Source organism: Periplaneta americana, chromosome 16, assembly GCF_040183065.1.
Source record: "Periplaneta americana isolate PAMFEO1 chromosome 16, P.americana_PAMFEO1_priV1, whole genome shotgun sequence".
NCBI lineage: Eukaryota > Metazoa > Arthropoda > Insecta > Blattodea > Blattidae > Periplaneta > Periplaneta americana.
Window position 1 is genome coordinate 28,560,647 of NC_091132.1, and position 18,392 is coordinate 28,579,038.

The following is an 18,392-nucleotide window of genomic DNA, read 5'->3' on the forward strand; positions in this document are numbered from 1 at the left end:
GTTTCAGCGACCCTCACCGAGTGAGGTCAGTGTTTATTGTTGCCCTCGCTCATTTACAATATATTCGGGCTGAAGCCTCTTCCCGTGGAATGTAAATTGTAAGCGAGCTATTAATGCCCTGGTACAACACGGACAAGATCCGAGCTGCCTCGGCTAAAACGAATGTTGTGTTTATCATTCCGGCCGTACATTTTATTTACGCTGCGCTCTGTGTTCTGTGTGATGTTTTACAAATGATCGATTTAATGATTTTATGTATTTTAATCTGTTACTGCGAAAGCGGACTTTTCCATGTAGATGTGATTAACTATGTCGGTGGTAGGAATTCCTGCAGTGACGACCACACATGTTGTCTCGTGCTGTAGTGCGGGTTTATTCTTTCCCGAATTCGGGTTCATTCTTCGGTTCTGAATGTAGTGGACAAAATTGAAGGGTCAGGTTCTTTGTTTAGTATTCTCTCGTTTTCTCTGTAATGTACGAGGCGCATCCAGAAAGTAAGTTTCCCGATTTTTTCCCCTTGAAATTAAACGTAATTCGCGGGTGCTCGTGTAAAGGGGGTTAAGTATGATTTCACTAAACTGAGATAAGTACAGATTTCAACTCTGCACAATTACTTTTTCTTGTGTTAAAGAGGTCAAATATAAATGACACTCGGGAGGAAATTAAACGCAGAATAAATATGGGAAATGCCTGTTATTATTCGGTTGAGAAGCTCTTATCATCCAGTCTGCTGTCCAAAACTCTGAAAGTTAGAATTTATAAAACAGTTATATTACCGGTTGTTCTTTATGGTTGTGAAACTTGGACTCTCACCCTGGGAGAGGAACATAGGTTAAGGGTGTTTGAGAATAAGGTGCTTAGGAAAATATTTGGGGCTAAGAGGGATGAAGTTACAGGAGAATGGATAAAGTTACACAACACAGAACTGCACGCATTGTATTCTTCACCTGACATAATTAGGAACATTAAATCCAGACGTTTGAGATGGGCAGGGCATGTAGCACGTATGGGCGAATCCAGAAATGCATATAGAGTGTTAGTTGGGAGATCGGAGGGAAAAAGATCTTTAGGGAGGCCGAGACGTAGATGGGAGGATAATATTAAAATGGATTTGAGGGAGGTGGGATATGATGATAGAGACTGGATTAATCTTGCACAGGATAGGGACCGCTGGCGGGCTTATGTGAGGGCGGCAATGAACCTTCGGGTTCCTTAAAAGCCATTTGTAAGTTGTAAGTTGTGTTAAAGAGATTAGATCATTCTTTCATCCATGATGCAGTTACAGTAGGCTACTCCATATTTTGTGACTAAGGGGTTTTGTTCATTACCAAATGAGAGAAGTTTACATACCTTACAATTTGACTTAACCCCCTTTACACGAGCACCCGCGAATTAGCCTTGTCAATTGCGCATGCGTGACAGATCTATGACGTATCAATCATATGCCAGCCGGACAGGTCCCGCCTGGTACCAGTAGCGTGGCAGCAGTGGTCCGAACTGGAAGCTCTTATTCCTTTTCCCGCCGCCTGCGAGGTTCGGTCGGTGATAAAGTTCTTTAATTCATCGGCAGCTCTGTCAGGTCTATGGGCCGAACATCTCTCTCGCTCCCTCTCTATCTCTCCCTCTCCCTCTCTCTCTCTCTCTCTCTCTTTCTTGCACCTCAAGAAATTCCTGTCCTCCGGTGAGCGTTTTGGCAACGACGAAGAGCTGAAGACGTCTGTCACACGCTGGTTCCAATCACAGGCGGCAGAGTTCTACGACAGAGGGATACAAAAGTTGATCTCACGATACAAGTGTCTCAATTCTGATGGTGGCTATGTTGAAAAATAGCTGAAACATTACTGTACCTGTTGCCAATAAATGTTTTCCTGAAAGTGTGTTTCTTTTTTTTTTTAATAGGGAAACTTACTTTCTGGATGCGCCTCTTAAATTTCATCCCACAAGTACTCTACTTTTAAATGTGTTCATTCCTTCATTTAATTTCATAAAATACTCCATGTAATGCCCCATTTTGATTATTGCGATTCCTTACTAACTAATGTAAGTTCACTCTTAGCTGAGAGACTACAACGTGTTATGTGAGCATACGATTCATCTGCAATACTCGTAAATTTGACCATATAACACCTTCCCTTCAGTTACTTTCATGGGTGCGTCTGAGGGAACGAAGAACAATACATTCACTGTCTCTTCTATTTAGAATCATGCATACTTCTACTCCGAATTATCTGTTATCGCGCTTTCAATTTCTTACAACTCTTCGAAACCGGCATCAAGCACTTCTTTCTATCCCTCATCATAGAACGTCTCTATACTCATCCTCGTACACTGTAGAAATACCACGTCTCTGGAATTCGTTACCTAATGACGTCAGGGACTGCCGGACTTTATCACAATTCAAAATTAAATTGGAAAATTTTGTCTTGTTTAATGCTTTTTAGGTATTGCTAGAAGTGTTGATTTGTGTTTTTTTACTCTAGATTAAAATCGCAAGTTTCTTGTTTATGTCAGTTAATTAGTTAAGATACAATTAATTATACCTAATCACTCATTTAAAGTTTGTGTGACTGCAACCTGTGTAGTATATTTTTGTGTGAATTTACTTTGTTTATAGTGTTTTTTTTTTTCCTTTTTATTTCTGTCATTGTATTTGTATTTCTGGTGGTGTGGAAGGGAAGGCCTGATGGCCTTAACTACACCAGAATAAATAAATAAATAAATAAATAAATAAATAAATAAATAAATAAATAAATGTTGAATATTTCGTATAGGTACCTCCTTTTAATACTTGAATATAAATAATTTATTTAATGGCGATCTTACTCGTGTTAATTACTTAAGCATGTACGGCTTACAGCTGTTTCGGTGCTACTTGACACCATCCTCAGAGCCTTCTGTGTCTCGGCGCCATCTCAACTTCGCTGCCTGTTGTGTGGGTGCGTTCGTGTGATGAAGAGTTGTGTCAAATAGTGTGTGTGTTCTGAAATTGATCTGTGTGTTGAGAATTTGATTAGGTTGTGTTTTAGTGTGTCTGACGTCCTTGAAGTTGAAAATCGCCCATAATATCAATCACTCTTCGAATGGCCTAAACACGGATGTGCATTAATCCGACCTTCTGGACGCACCGCGCGTGCTCACACACACACACACACACACACACACACACTCACTCACTCACTCACTCACTCACTCACATAGACGCACAAAAGATATGCCGTAACTTATAAAATGTTACCTTAGTTCTTTTTCTCCAACGAAGAACCTTCAATACTCCTGGAAACACAATGAAAAATTATTTGTCAATATCGTTCTAAATAGCAGAGAAATCAATGGCGAATTATTCAGAGGAAATGTGTGTTGGAATGTTTTAATTTCCGGTGAATATTTGCTTGGAATGGCCTCTATAGGTATGAATATGGAAATAAGTATTCCAGCAATAATGTGCTAAGTCACAAATGCATGATTACCTTGTCAGTGTAGGAAGTATGAGGACAATGTGTTGTCATGTTGTAAAAAAATATATCTAAAGATTTTGACTGAAGTCATATTATGTAAGGTTTGGATGAAGTAGCTGTATCAGGATAGACATCCTTGGTCCGTGTGTTTATTTACAGACATTAACTAGTGTTCCCCAGCCGACAGTAGTGACGACGTATATTAAGTTCCTATCTGTCCATTCACTGATGTTTAATTAGGGGGTGGGGAGCGCCCTTCCCAGCAGGTGGAGTTTTAGCTAGTAGAAAGGGGTGGTGTTTACTTAGTCTGAAGCAAGTCAAGGCCTTATACAGCCTATTCTGATACAGCTACTTTATCCGAACCTTAGTCATAAGTTTCCAGTCTGACTGGGAACTGATTTTCTTAATAGGCCACATCTTTTGTTTTTCTTACAAGAAATTTAAAACGTTATTTTGTTTGTACAGTATATTTCCATAAAAATGTAAGGGCTTATCGGCTAAAATTCTTATTGTGTGTTATTTTGATAAGCTTAAATCTTAAAGTAATATTATTTCTTATTATTCATTCAATAAAGTTCGTGTATGTTAGTGAAATAACATTTTTCTAGTGGTTTTAATTTCTAGGTACTCTAATTTAAGAAGTCTCAGACTTTCTACACAATAACGACTTAAGTTTTCCATACTTTATTTACAAATATTTAAAAATCGGTTGTGTTTAAATTATAGCTGAAATTGGATTTGAATAATATATACAATCTAAAACGTTATACAAAACAAATGATGGAAGTATATGTAGCCTACTATTAAAATTTCTACATTGTTTTAAACTTTGACATTGTTTTTTCTCGAATCACGGAGTTTTAACTTAAGCTGTTATTGCACCCAGCACCTCAGTTGTTTTCACGTGGTATGCTTTATTCAAAGTCGGTTCGTTTCGTGAAATATAGTATAAAATATTGGAAATAAGCAGTAAGAACTTTCTATGTTCTATAAATTGCTCCCACTTGTTGGTAAAGATTACACGAATTTTCGATTCAGTGGGAAAGAATGACGAGTCCCTGATTCCATGGAAAATAATTATCCCTCAATTCGATGGAGAAACAGCAAGATCCTGAATCGATGGAAAAAGTGTAACTTCCGATTGGAAAGAAAAAAATGACGATTTGGGAAAAAAATGGGCAATCTCCGATCTATAGAAAAGAGTGCATAGTCTTCTATTTAATGAAAAATAAGAAGTTACCAGTACGATGGGAAAAAAGTCCCCCATTGCATGGAAAAGAATGAAGCCAATTACAAGGAAAATAATGAGTTTCTGAATCAACGGATGGGAATAGCCAGTTTCAGATTCGATGATAAAGATGAGTCTCCAGTTCATTTAACAGAATGAATATTCTTTTATTTGACGGAAAGGGATGAAGAAACTTCAGTTCGATGGAAAAGGACGACGATTCTCCCATTTGATGGAAAATAATGAAGACTTTCCCATTTGATGGAAAAGGATGACGACTCTCCCATTTGATGGAAAAGGATGACGACTCTCCCATTTGACGGAAAAGGATGACGACTCTCCCATTTGATGGAAAAGGATGACGACTCTTCCATTTGATGGAAAAGTATGACGACTCTCCCATTTAATGGAAAACGATGACGACTCTCCCATTTGATGGAAAAGGGTGACGACTCTCCCATTTGATGGAAAAGGATGACGACTCTTCGATTCGAAGGAGAGATTCGACATTTCCCCAATTCGATGGAAAAGGATGACGATTTTCCGATTGGGTAGAAAGGAATGACGATTCATCGATTCGGTAGAAAAGGATGAAGATTCTGCGATTCGATGTAGAAGAATGGTAATTCTCCGATTCGATAAAAAGGATGACGATTCTCCGATTCGATGGAGAAGAATGGCGATTCTCCGATTCGATAGAAAGGATAACGATTCTCCGATTCGATGGAGAAGAATGGTGATTCTCCGATTCGATAGAAAGGATGACGATTCTCCGATTCGATAGAAAAGGATGACGATTCTGCGATTCGATAGAAAAGGATACAATTCTCCGATTCGACAGGAAAGAACACCGATTCTCCGATTCGATAGAAAAAGATGACGATTCTGCGATTCGATAGAAAAGGATGACGATTCTCCGATTCGATGGGAAAGAATATCGATTCTCCGATTAGATAGAAAAGGATGACGATTCTGCGATTCGATAGAATAGGATGACGATTCACCGATTCGATAGGAAAGGATGACGATTCTGAGATTCGATAGGAAAGAATACCGATTCTGCGATTAGATAGAAAAAGATGACGATTCTGCGATTCGATAGAAAAGGATGACGATTCTCCGATTCGATAGGAAAGGATGACGATTCTGCGATTCGATAGGAAAGAATGGCGATTCTCCCATTCGATAGGAAAGGATGACGATTCTCCGATTTGTTGGAGAAGAATGGCGATTCTCCGATTCGATAGAAAAGGATGACGATTCTTCGATTCGATGGAACGCAGAAACGAGTCCCTGAGTGAAACTCTCACTTAGTGTTCAGTTTCCGGTTTCGCACTCAATACAAGAATTCATGACTTTTAACTCTTCTACCATTTTGTTCACGTGATAGGAAATGGAATTAGAATGGATAGTGTAAAATAAATACTGTAGTAATACGATGCCAAGAAATGTGTATTAGTATTTCTTAACGTAAAATTTATACATTATTGAGCAGACCATTTACCAGCATAATAAAATTATACAGTATTTATATCTCCTTAAAATGATACTCAGATATATGAGTGATTGCCAAACTCAGGTTTTCCCAACCTCTGTCCTAGTTACACTCCACATCGTGGCCACGTCGGTGGTACTGAGCGGCTCCGCAACACGGGCTGCTGTAGGATTGACTCATTAGAACACGGAAGTAGCGGGTTGCCTAGCACACAGGCGCGCGGATCTGATGCTAGATAGAGTGGCGGTGATAAATGACGCAGTGTTTATGTGTGGAGGCGGGGTTTGATTCTTGCACGGAAATCCTTGCATCGCCTAATAAACGACGAGCAGATACCGCGCTGCATCTTCCGCCTCGGAACACTTGGGTGCCGCGGAAGGAGCTCAGATCGAGCCTGTGTAACATACCTGGCGAGGAAGTTCAATTTCCACACAAGTGACGTTGCTTTAGTGCATATAGTTGCCTTTTAACTAACCTTTGAAATTAGCTTCTAACCGAAATGAAGAGGAAGCGTACGATTTGGTGCTCTGTGGCAGCTTTGTTCACGAGAATCATGACTATAATACGCACTATGAAAGAAAGGTGATTTATTATTATTATTATTATCATTATTAATTATTATTATTATCATTATTTATTGCTATTATTATTATTATTACTTACTTACTTACATACTGGCTTTTAAGGAACCCAGAGTTTCATTGCCGTCCTCACATAAGCTGCCATTGGTCCCTATCCTGAGCAAGATTACTCCAGTCTCTACCATCATATCCCACCTCCCTCAAATCAATTCTAATATTACCTTCCCATCTATGTCTCGGCCTCCCCAAAGGTCTTTATCCCTCCGGTCTCCCAACTAACACTCTATATGCATTTCTGGATTCGCCCATACCTGCTACTTGCCCTTCCCATCTCAAACGTCTGGATTTAATGTTCCTAATTATGTCAGGTGAAGAATACAATGCTTGCAGTTCTGTGTTGTGTAACTTTATCCATCCTCCTGTAACTTCATCCCTCTTAGCCCCAAATATTTTCCTAAGCACCTTGTTCTCAAACACCCTTATCCTTTGTTCCTCTCTCAAAGTGAGAGTCCAAGTTTCACAACCATAAATATAGGCTAACTGTTTTATAAATTCTAACTTCCACATTTTTTGACAGCAGACTGGATGATAAAAGCTTCTCAACTGAATAATAACAGGCATTTCCCATATTTATTCTGTGTTTAATTTCCTCCCGAGTATCATTTATATTTGTTACTGTTGCTCTCAGGTATTTGAATTTTTCCATCTCTTCAAAGGATAAATTTACAATTTCTATAATTCCATTTCGTATAATATTCTAGTCACGAGACATAATCATATACTTCGTCTTTTTGGGATTTACTTCCAAACCTATCTCTTTACTTGCTTCAAGTAAAATTCCCGTATTTTCCCTAATCGTTTGTGGCTTTTCTCCTAACATATTCACGTCATCTGCATAGACAAGCAGCTGATGTAACCCGTTCAATTCCAAAATGACGCGTGATGTACAGTGTGATCCACGAGGATTTACTATTCCTTACGTAGCTTATTTCTGAAGACATTCTAAGCAAAAAATATTGTATAAAAATTTGTCCTAATCTCAATATTTTCAGAATTACACTAGTTGTTTGTAAAATACAATTATTCTTGAGTTTTAAGGGTAAAAGAATATTACACATAAAGAATGAACTACTGAGGAGTATCATTTCTTTAATTAGCTATTATTTTGAAGCTGAAATGTGTTGTGAATACCATGCTTTCTTCGTACAGATTTTTTCTTTCTTTCGATTTTTAACTACAAAATTACATTTGCTTACTCATTTATCACAACAATTGTTACAAATCACGCCAAAATTCTTTAAGACTGTACATTAGGATGCATAATTAAACTGTAAAAATTAAGTTACTAAAGTCGTATGATTTGTAACAATTTTGTGATAAATGCGTAAGAATGATGTAATTTTTACTTAAGAAATGAAAAATAAAAAATGTTCAAAGCAATTAAAAACACATTTTTAGCGTCAGAATACTAGACAATTAAAGAAATGACACTTCTGAATAGTTCATTCTCTATTTGAAATGTTTTTTTTATCCGTAAAAATAAAGAAAAAGGTATTTTACTAAGAAGTAAATAAGTATATACTCATCTTCTAGTCAAGCATGTCATCTCTTAATTGAACGTCCAACAGATTTCTTCGACATAGGAAGTTTTGCCAGGATCTTCTCAGATATTCTTCTTTCAATTTTATTTTTATAAACTGCATATTAGTATTGGTAATGTTTGATTTTATCTGCTGTTATAACTTTGAATATTGCTGGAACAGAAACAGTGACTTTCTAAGTCTATCCATAGTATATATTATAAGTTATTTTCTAAATAAAGGGTGACATTAAAAAAAGTCTAAATTTGTCGTTCATATCAGCGGTATTATAGACTGAATTCCACAACTCATTTTCAAGAGGATGGACGAAAGATGCTATTTCATCTATACTAATAATAAATCTGTAGCCAAAATTTTTCTGGTAATTTTCGATTTTCCAAAAATAATTGGTGTTAACATGTACAATTAACCAACCTGAAACCGAAAATCGCTTTTTTGAAATTTTTGTTTGTACGTCTGTCTGTCTGTTTGATACCTTTTCACGCGATAATGGCTGAACCGATTTATATGAAAATTGGAATATAAATTAAGTTCGTTGTAACTTAGATTTTAGGATATATGGCATTCAAAATCCTTTATTTAAAAGGGGGGTTATAAGGGGGCCTGAATTAAATAAATCGAAATATCTCGCTTATTATTGATTCTCATGAAAAATGTTACATAACAAAAGTTTCTTTAAACATAATTTCCGATACGTTTTCTTCTACACAAAATTTTGATAGGACTGATATTTAATGAGATAAATGAATTTTAAAATTACAATAACAACGCCATCTAAGGCGCTGTTACTTACTTACTTACAAATGGCTTTTAAGGAACCCGAAGGTTCATTGCCGCCCTCACATAAGCCCGCCATCGGTCCCTATCCTGTGCAAAATCAATCCAGTCTCTATCATCATATCCCACCTCCCTCAAATCCATTTTAATATTATCCTCCCATCTACGTCTCGGCCTCCCCAAAGGTCGTTTTCTCTCCGGTCTCCCAACTAAGGCATTGTACTGAAATAAAAACAAATGACTTCGTCTATACGGGGCCTTGGACAACAACAATCGAAAGCTATTAAACATTGCCTACAGAGAATATTTCTGTGTTTGTATTAAGTAATATCGGAAGCTAATTAATTGTGTAATTATTATTTCATCATTGGAAAGTGTAGTTTCTCTAGATGGACACAATTCTACAATGTTATTACAGTAACTTCTGAAACATATAGCAAGTAATATAAAGTATACACATTAAAACTAAATTATATGTTAATCTTCATTAAACTATAGTTGCATGTAATAACAATTAAGAAACATGTTAAAGGAATTGTCATTGCACCAAATGGTCGCTCTCTGGACCAAAATGACCGCATTTTAATTATTTAAATACAATTTAAATCAAGTAACATACTAAACGATTTATCCTTCTATCAAACACGAATGTTCCCTGGATCAAACGTCCTATTTTAATTATGTAATTACTTTATATTTATTTCTAACGGGTGCAGCGGAGCGCACGGGTACGGCTAGTTAACAAATCTCTACATCCGTTGAAATTTATTGACATTAGTACAATATAAACATACATTTCTTAAATAAAATCCTAGTACATTATGATCAGAATGCCAATTTATCACGGTCACCACAGCAAAAGAATATAATCTATCATTTATAAAAATATTGTCTGTTGCAATTGAATATGCCCTGTTTATCCTTGTGAAAAAAAATGTTCTCTACATTTGTCGTATTGAAAGTTGTTAAAATTGCATGCAATTGACAAGGGTTTGTGCTTTCTGTTAAATAATCCATATTTATGTCTACACAAATTATGATGTCACGCACAGGTTAAAAACAAGCTTTAAATACTTTTTTCAACCGCTTATTTCGTGTTGGAGTACGATACACTCCCATTGTGCCATATTCAGTTCTCTGTTTTCTAGTTGGATCGAATGTAATTAAGGATTTTGTCCTGTGCAAAACTGAGAAATGTGAACTTCTTTAATAAATGTTTTATATTCTCTACCTTATAAACATACACTTATATATATATATATATATATATATATATATATATATATATATACATATATATATATTAATTTTTAGAAAAAGATTTCTCCCAAAATATATTCGCTTGAAGCCACCGACGTGGCTCAGTCGGTTAAGGCGCTTGTCTGCCGGTCCGAAGTTGCGCTCGGGCGCGGGTTCGATCCCCGCTTGGGCTGATTACCTGGTTTGGTTTTTCCGAGGTTTTCCCCAATCGTAAAGTGAATGACAGGTGATCTATGTCGAATCCTCGGACTCATATTGCCAAATACTATCTCGCTATCACCAAAATCATCGACACTAAATAACCTCGTAGTTGATACAGCATCGTTAAATAACCAACTAAAAATATATATTCGCTTGAAGTGATTTTTACGAAAACTTTAGCAAAAAATACTCTCTCGATACAAAATTTAAAAATGTCAAAATATCAGTTGTTAATATAAAACTTAAAACTTTTCATTTATCGGAAAAAAATAAACGTATAAATTTCAACTCGTGTGAAAACTTATGAATGGAAGAACTTAGTCTTCCAGATTAATTATGTACGTTCTTCAAACTTATAAGACTACAAAAGTTTCGACCGACATCTTAACCTACAACTAACAAGTTTTATTTGATGTTAAGAGGCCGAAATCTTGTTGAATAAATGGAAGATACTGTATAATAGCCTTGAAACATGTTTTCGCTGTCGTGTGATTGTAATATATAGCATTATAGAACAGCAATTTTCGGGATATTCTTTTAAAAAGAAAGTACCTTTACTTGCAGCCGGAAATCTCCCTCTCTTCATATTCTTCCTTTCATCCGAGACATTTGACTTACATTTTTCTTTCAGTAGAAAAACACAGATTTGGTAATAAGTTCTATAAGACAAAGTTACAGATGAAATAAAACATTTAAGTTTCCCAGTCTCTGAGAATTTGACTACGACGACAATATTGTTGTTGCTGTTTAGTCAACTGTACGAAGACAGGTTTGAACCTCGTAAGTGATACCATTAAGGCACCACTCATGAGTCAAGACATGAGAGGATTCGATCCGACATCGGGATGGGGATCCGGTGTGGCTTAGTGGATAGAGCGTCAGCACGTAGAGCTGAAAACCCGGGTTCAAATCCCGGTGCCGGACAGAATTTTTCTCTGTTCCACTCTTCCATCATAATGGGGTAGGTTGGTCAGTTCCTCTCCCCCCCCTCCATTGCATACATCGCTGATTACTGTAGGGCTAGGATTTTGATGAAATTGCATCTTTTTTCTAGTAAGCCAGAAATATAGCTGCTTTAGTATTTATATGTTACGTGATAAACTGAGTGTTTTAAGACATATTTGTTAGGGCATTTTTTTGCATTTTTGCCTGTTTCAACTCATAAGAGCATCTTTTGTTTTCTTCGGTCATTGGCCATAAATCCCCATTACTAATGTAAAATAATGTCTATTTCCTTTTATATTTTCTTTATATATTTTTTCCATTAATACTCTTTATTGTGTATAATATTTTAATCGATTTTCTACACAAATATTGCCTTTTTAACGTAGTACACCCCACGTAATGGATCAGTCCAACCACCCCTTAAATATAGACTCGTCTATACCTGCTAATTCCAGATAAGAGTGGCCTTGTGGTAGACTACACGGAAACTAAAAGTAAAGTAATCCATGGTGCTACAGCTCATGAAGGGCCAAGACCGACCAGCCGACTGCTGACCTCACGTCCACATGCCGACGCAGAGGTGAACGATCATACATGGAAACTACATCAGATAAAATAATTAAACTGTACTACTTAGAAAAAATTATGTAAAATTTAATTTAATTACTACTCTAAATATTAAGTAGTACAAAACCTCTTTTCCTACTAAGGTAATTATGTAAGATCAATTTTAGGGCATTTTAAGAGCATTTTTGAAAGATTTTTAGGCCATAAATGCATTGTTTTTAGGACATTTTTTTCATGATTTATGGGTCATCAAAATCCTAGCCCTACTGAATAGTAACATTTATTATACTAATCAGATTTCAGATCTATACAAATAATTCTGCAGTGCTTGGGAAAAGTGGCATAAGTCAGTTTTCACAAACATTTTTTATTAATTCAGTGACAACTTACGGAACATCTGCTCGCTTGGGAAAAGAGACATAAGTATTTCTCCCATTACAATAATTCATACAGAAGAAAATCAAATCGACATAAACCAGTGTGAAGACAATTTTTTCCCTCCTCCTGCAAAATTAACATTTTTGATCTTTCACTTACGCATATCGTAAAGTGAGATACAATGCCTCATAATGTATGTATGTATGTATGTATGTATGTATGTATGTATGTATGTATGTATGTATGTATGTATGTATGTATGTATGTATGTATGTATTAACACTACAATTGGGTAAACACCCTGTGGCAGTGATATGTAATATACAATACTACCATTACAATTATACATAATTTCAGCAATAAAAGAAAAATAAAAGAAATAAAATAAAATAAAATAAACCTGAATTTATTTCTAGCTATAAATAAATAGATGCAATAAACCTAGGCTATAAATAAAAACTATTCTATAATAACGCCTACAATAAGCAAAAGTGAACTTAACTTATAAGTACTTCTATTTCACCCAACTATTACCAATTTAAGTAATTACATATCACCTTAATTAATTACATACCAACTTAATTACATATAATCTTAATTAATTACATATCGCCTTAATTTATTTACATATCAACTAAATTACATATCTTAATTAATTACATATCAACTTAATTACATGACACAACTTTGATAATTACACTGCACCTACAATTACATTTTCAGTCTAATCTTCTCAAAATTTACCTGGTTGAGAGTTGTACATAATGTACATATCATGACGACAATTAATCTATACTAATAATAAATCTGTAGACGAAATTTTTCTGATAATTTTCGATTTTCCAAAAATAATTGGTCCTAACATATATAATTAACCACCCTGAAACCGAAAATCGCTTTTTTGAAGTTTTTGTTTGTACGTCTGTCTGTCTGTATGTATGTTTGTTACCTTTTCACGCGATAATGGCTGAACAGATTTAGATGAAAATGGGAATGTAAATTAAGTTCGTTGTAACTTAGATTTTAGACTATATGACATTCAAAATACATTACTTAAAAGGGGGGTTATAAGGGGGCCTGAATTAAATAAATCGAAATATCTCGCTTATTATTGATTTTTGTGAAAAATATTACATAACAACAGTTTTTTTAAATAATTTGCGATAAGTTTTATTCCTTGAAAAACTTTGATAGGACTGATATTTAATGAGATAAATGAGTTTTAAAATTGAAATAACTGCCATCTAAGGCGGTGTATGGAAATAAAAAACAAATGACTTCGTCTATAAGGGGCCTTGGACACAACAATCGAAAGCTATGAAACATAGCCTACAGACAATGTTTCTGTGTTTGTATGAAGTAATATCGGAAGCTAAATTAACCGATTTGTATAATTAATTAATATTTCATCATTGGAAAGTGTAGTTTCTCTGGATGGACATAATGCTATAATGTTATTACAGTAACTTGTGAGTGAATTGAGGACAGGTAAGATTAAAATAGCTTCTTATGCACAGAAAACTTGATAGGTTATTCTGTATATTCATTTCCTGTATTTCTTAAAATAATGTTTATGAACATATTCATTTTTATCTCAGAGAATTAACGAACAACGAGAGTGTATTGTTTTAGTATGCAGTAATAGTACGTTAGCTTAGCAATCCATTATTTCATAATTCAAATTTTAACTGTGCTCAATTGAATCGTGTTAAAATACATAAAATATATATGCAATAAATGCAATGCAAAAAAATTGGGTAATGAGCCAAGCAGATTATGTTGCGCTGTTGTAAAAGTTGTTCCTCCTGAGATTCAAGAGCTCCCACAACAAATTAAAAACTTTCTAATTCGAGTACATCCGTTATCAACACACTTTTTAAATAATATAATATAATATAATATAATATAATATAATATAATATAATATAATATAATATAAACATAATATAAACATAATATAAACATAATAATAAATCTGTAGCCAACATTTTTCTGTTAATTTTCGCTTTTCCAAAAATAATTGGTAATAACAATTAAGAAACATGTTAAAGGAATTGTCATTGCACCAAATGAGTGGTCTCTGGATCAAAATGATCGCATTTTAATATTTTAAATACAATTTAAATTAAGTAACATATTAAACGATTTATCCTTCAATCAAACACGAATGTTCCCTGGATCAAATGTCCTATTTTAATTATGTAATTACTTTATATTTATTTCTAACGGGTTCAGCGGAGCGCACGGGTACGGCTAGTAAAAATAAATAAAAACTGACTATATCTATATAGAAATAAAACTGAGCATTAATGGGCCCTGTAGTTAATATAACTCTATTAAAATCTTGTGAACATTACATATGCAAATATAATTCTATGGTTCAAAAAGCTGGACATTAAATAAACAACTTATAAATCAAATAATTGCCGCTTAGGTTAGATGCCTGTGTTACGTTAAACATTGTATAAAATGATTCAGGCGTGTGAATGCGGAAATTAACACGAGGAAATAGATAAATAATACTGGTTAGTGTACACATATGGAAGAAAAATTCTAAGCGTCAGCTTGGACGTCCGAATATGGAACCAGGAACAGAAATGCAGACAGAAATCAAGACAGCGGTCATCGTTATACACCTTAAATGGTTGTAGACAGTCGTATGACATGACGTGACTTCAATAGATGGATTCAAAGACAGACGTCTTCTAACCAAACGATAATTCATAGGAAAGTAGGATGTAAGACAACACAGAGTCTGTTCCTTAAACTGATGTCAAAAAATAATAAGAGAAACTAAGGAAGAACACGCGATTTTCTTATTCTTAAAGACATTACAAATTAAAGTAGCAGGTAAGAAGAGAAATCAGTTCCTAAAATGCAATGCAGATGAGAGTAGCAAATACGTAATTACAGACATATAGTTTTCCGTTCCAGAACATACAGTACGATTATTTAGTCCTGAGAGTCGCCGGCAATGTGCGCCTGGGTCAGGCGAGTCATTAAGTTACGCCAAGAGATGTTGAGGTTAGTCTGTTGCCTGCAGTCAGAGCGATCGGATGTCCTGCATGCGGTATAGCATTGTGTTTCCAGTACAGTTAAGCTGTACTACATTCCTTTACTGACCGCTCGCCCTTATCTCTATTCCGGAACTCTCCCCACTACTCCTATTACTTCCCCTCTTTCGCGTCGCTGAGCTGTCAGGACTAAATAATCGGTCTATACTATAAATGAAAGTAAAAAATGACAAGTGACAAGAAAAACTAACTAAATGCATACATACATATTGATTACACAACTTTTAACACTGTATCACTTCGGAATGTGTATGATAAGAACTTTCTTGTGTTAAATTTTAACGTACCTTGTTAACATGTTTCGATCTATTTTCGGTCATCTTCGGAACTGGTCGTTGTTGGTCTTGGCGCCTCTTGTTTCCTGTGTGGGTGCGTTCGTAGTGTAGAGTCAAAGAGTGTATGTGTTTTGAAATTGAGTTGTGTGTTGAGAATATCGTTGGGATGTGTTTTCGTGTGTCTGTATACTTCATATTGTTCTAGTGTGTTGAGTTTCTGGCTTTTTGGTTGGATGTGCAGTATTTCCATGTCTGTGTTGATGTCTCTGTAGGTGTGGTTGGCATTTGTAATGCGTTCTGCATATGTGGAGGTGTTTTGTAATTTTGTTATGTCAATCACACCTACAGAGACATCAATCATTCTACATTCATTCATAGGACAAATCTTTCACTGCAAACCGAACATTCTCCAGTCTTTCCTATTTTCTGTCTTCCTCTTAGTCTCCGCACATGATCCATATAGGCTTTATTAATGTCGTCTATTATGTGATATCTTCTTCGTCCCGAACTTTTCTCCCGTTCTTCATTCCTTCCAGTGCATCTTTCAGTAGACAATTTCTTCTCAGCCACTGACCCAGACAATTCGCTTTCCTTTTCCTGATCAGTTTCAGCATCATTCTTTCTTCACTCACTCTTTCCAACACAGCTTCGTTTCTTATTCTGTCTGTCCATTTCACAAGCTTCATTTTTCTTCATAACCATATTTCAAGTGTTTCTAGTCGCTTCTCTTCACTTCGTCGTAATGTCCATGTTTCTGCCATCGTAAAAAATTCCGAACAGTTTATTTAATGGGTTACCATGCATTTTTCCGAAATACATAAAACGAATAATGAGAAAGTATGTGTCTACTTTCAGATACTTATTTTTACAAATTGTAGACCCAAACTTCGGTCTCATTGAGGGCCAGTCGTTTTTAACTTGAGTTCATTCCGCCGCGAAAAGGATGAAACGTTCGTGTAAGTTAGTTTAAAAATTGAAATACATTCTACAATTCGCAAATCAAGCTTTCAGGTATAATTTGTGAATTTTCTCCTAACGTATTCACGTCATCCGCATAAAGAAGGGGTTGATGTAACCCGTTCAAATAAAAACACTCTCTTTGTTCTAGAATATGCCATTAGGAAAGTCCAAGATAACAGATACATGAAAGCTTGATTTGCATAATACACGTCACTGTACGTAACAGAAAACCACAATTTAAGATACACAGAGTTAGTGTGCACTCAATGTTGGTTGCTTGACGGTTGTCAGCCCACTTTGAGGTCTGTGGATATAGAGGGAAAAATTGGAACGGTGTCTGGTAGAGTTCCCGGGTAGCTCAGTTGGGAGAGCGTTGGTACGTTTAACCAAAGGTCCCGGGTTCGATACCCGGCCCCGGAACAATTTTTCCCTCGAAATTATTCACATTCTACAATTGTCAGTAAACTATTTGTTGTATTGAAAAACATATTTCTTGAAGAAACATTCTTCTTGTACGCACTTCGTTTCGATCACAATACCTAAACCTTTTGGGATGTCCAGAGAAAGTAGCATCCCGTAAGAATACAAAATCCGCTCTGAACTTCAAATTTTCCGCAGGACACATTTGAACCCAAGAGCTTCTAATCCAGTGCAAAGCGTTGTAACTGAGACGTTATGCCCTTTATGTGTCGTCATGGTTTGTGTGCGTTATGGCAGCAATAATCCTTTGTGGCTAAACTCTACGAGCTTAGTGTTGTCATAGAAACGCGTGCCTAAGCAATTTCCCAACCAATATAATAGCATTTTGCCGCGACATGTAGTTACTCCTCGGCTCGATGCGGGAAGTGAAAATTTTTTCTTGCGGGAAGAAGAACAGCTTCCAGTTTGAACACTTTAGGATAATCTTTTTTTTACGAGTTCTGGAAACCATTCTTCCTCTAAACTGCATCGTTTCATCCAGCCGCATCAAAACCAAAAGCGTTACCTGTTGAACCGCGTTGCTTACTCAAAATGTATGACATCACGTCGGAAATTAATACAGATACTAAAGTTCATAATTTCCTGTGCCCGCTCGTGTACATTCAAATTCCCCCTAATCAGTTAAACCATACTGTGAAAACTTACTGTTAGCCGAGCGGATGTAGTGTCAGCTTTTAATGGCGGAGGTCCGAGTTCAATTCCAGGAGAATCGAAATTTAATTTGTGGAGGACGAAGGAGAAGTATGAGATATTTGCTACATATTCTGTTTTCACCTCCGATCATTCAACCATTTCTTCGTTCTTCTCCATTATCATCACAATAATTGAGAATTATATACACTAAAAACCCGCAAAATATGCACTTACAATGATGAAATTTGCACTTATGTAATGCACAACACATTCAATCTTCAACAGATGCAATTCTATTCAAAATATGTGATTATTTGCCAATAAATTAGTATTAAATTGTAACAAAACTGACAATTCAATTTAAATTCTGCCTAAATTCAACCTCGCAAATTTCAAGGGCAATAATTAACAAGAGGTCCCTAATAGAAACAACAATAAAATTTCTTGGTTTACAAATCGATAATGTGGTAAATTGGAAAAAT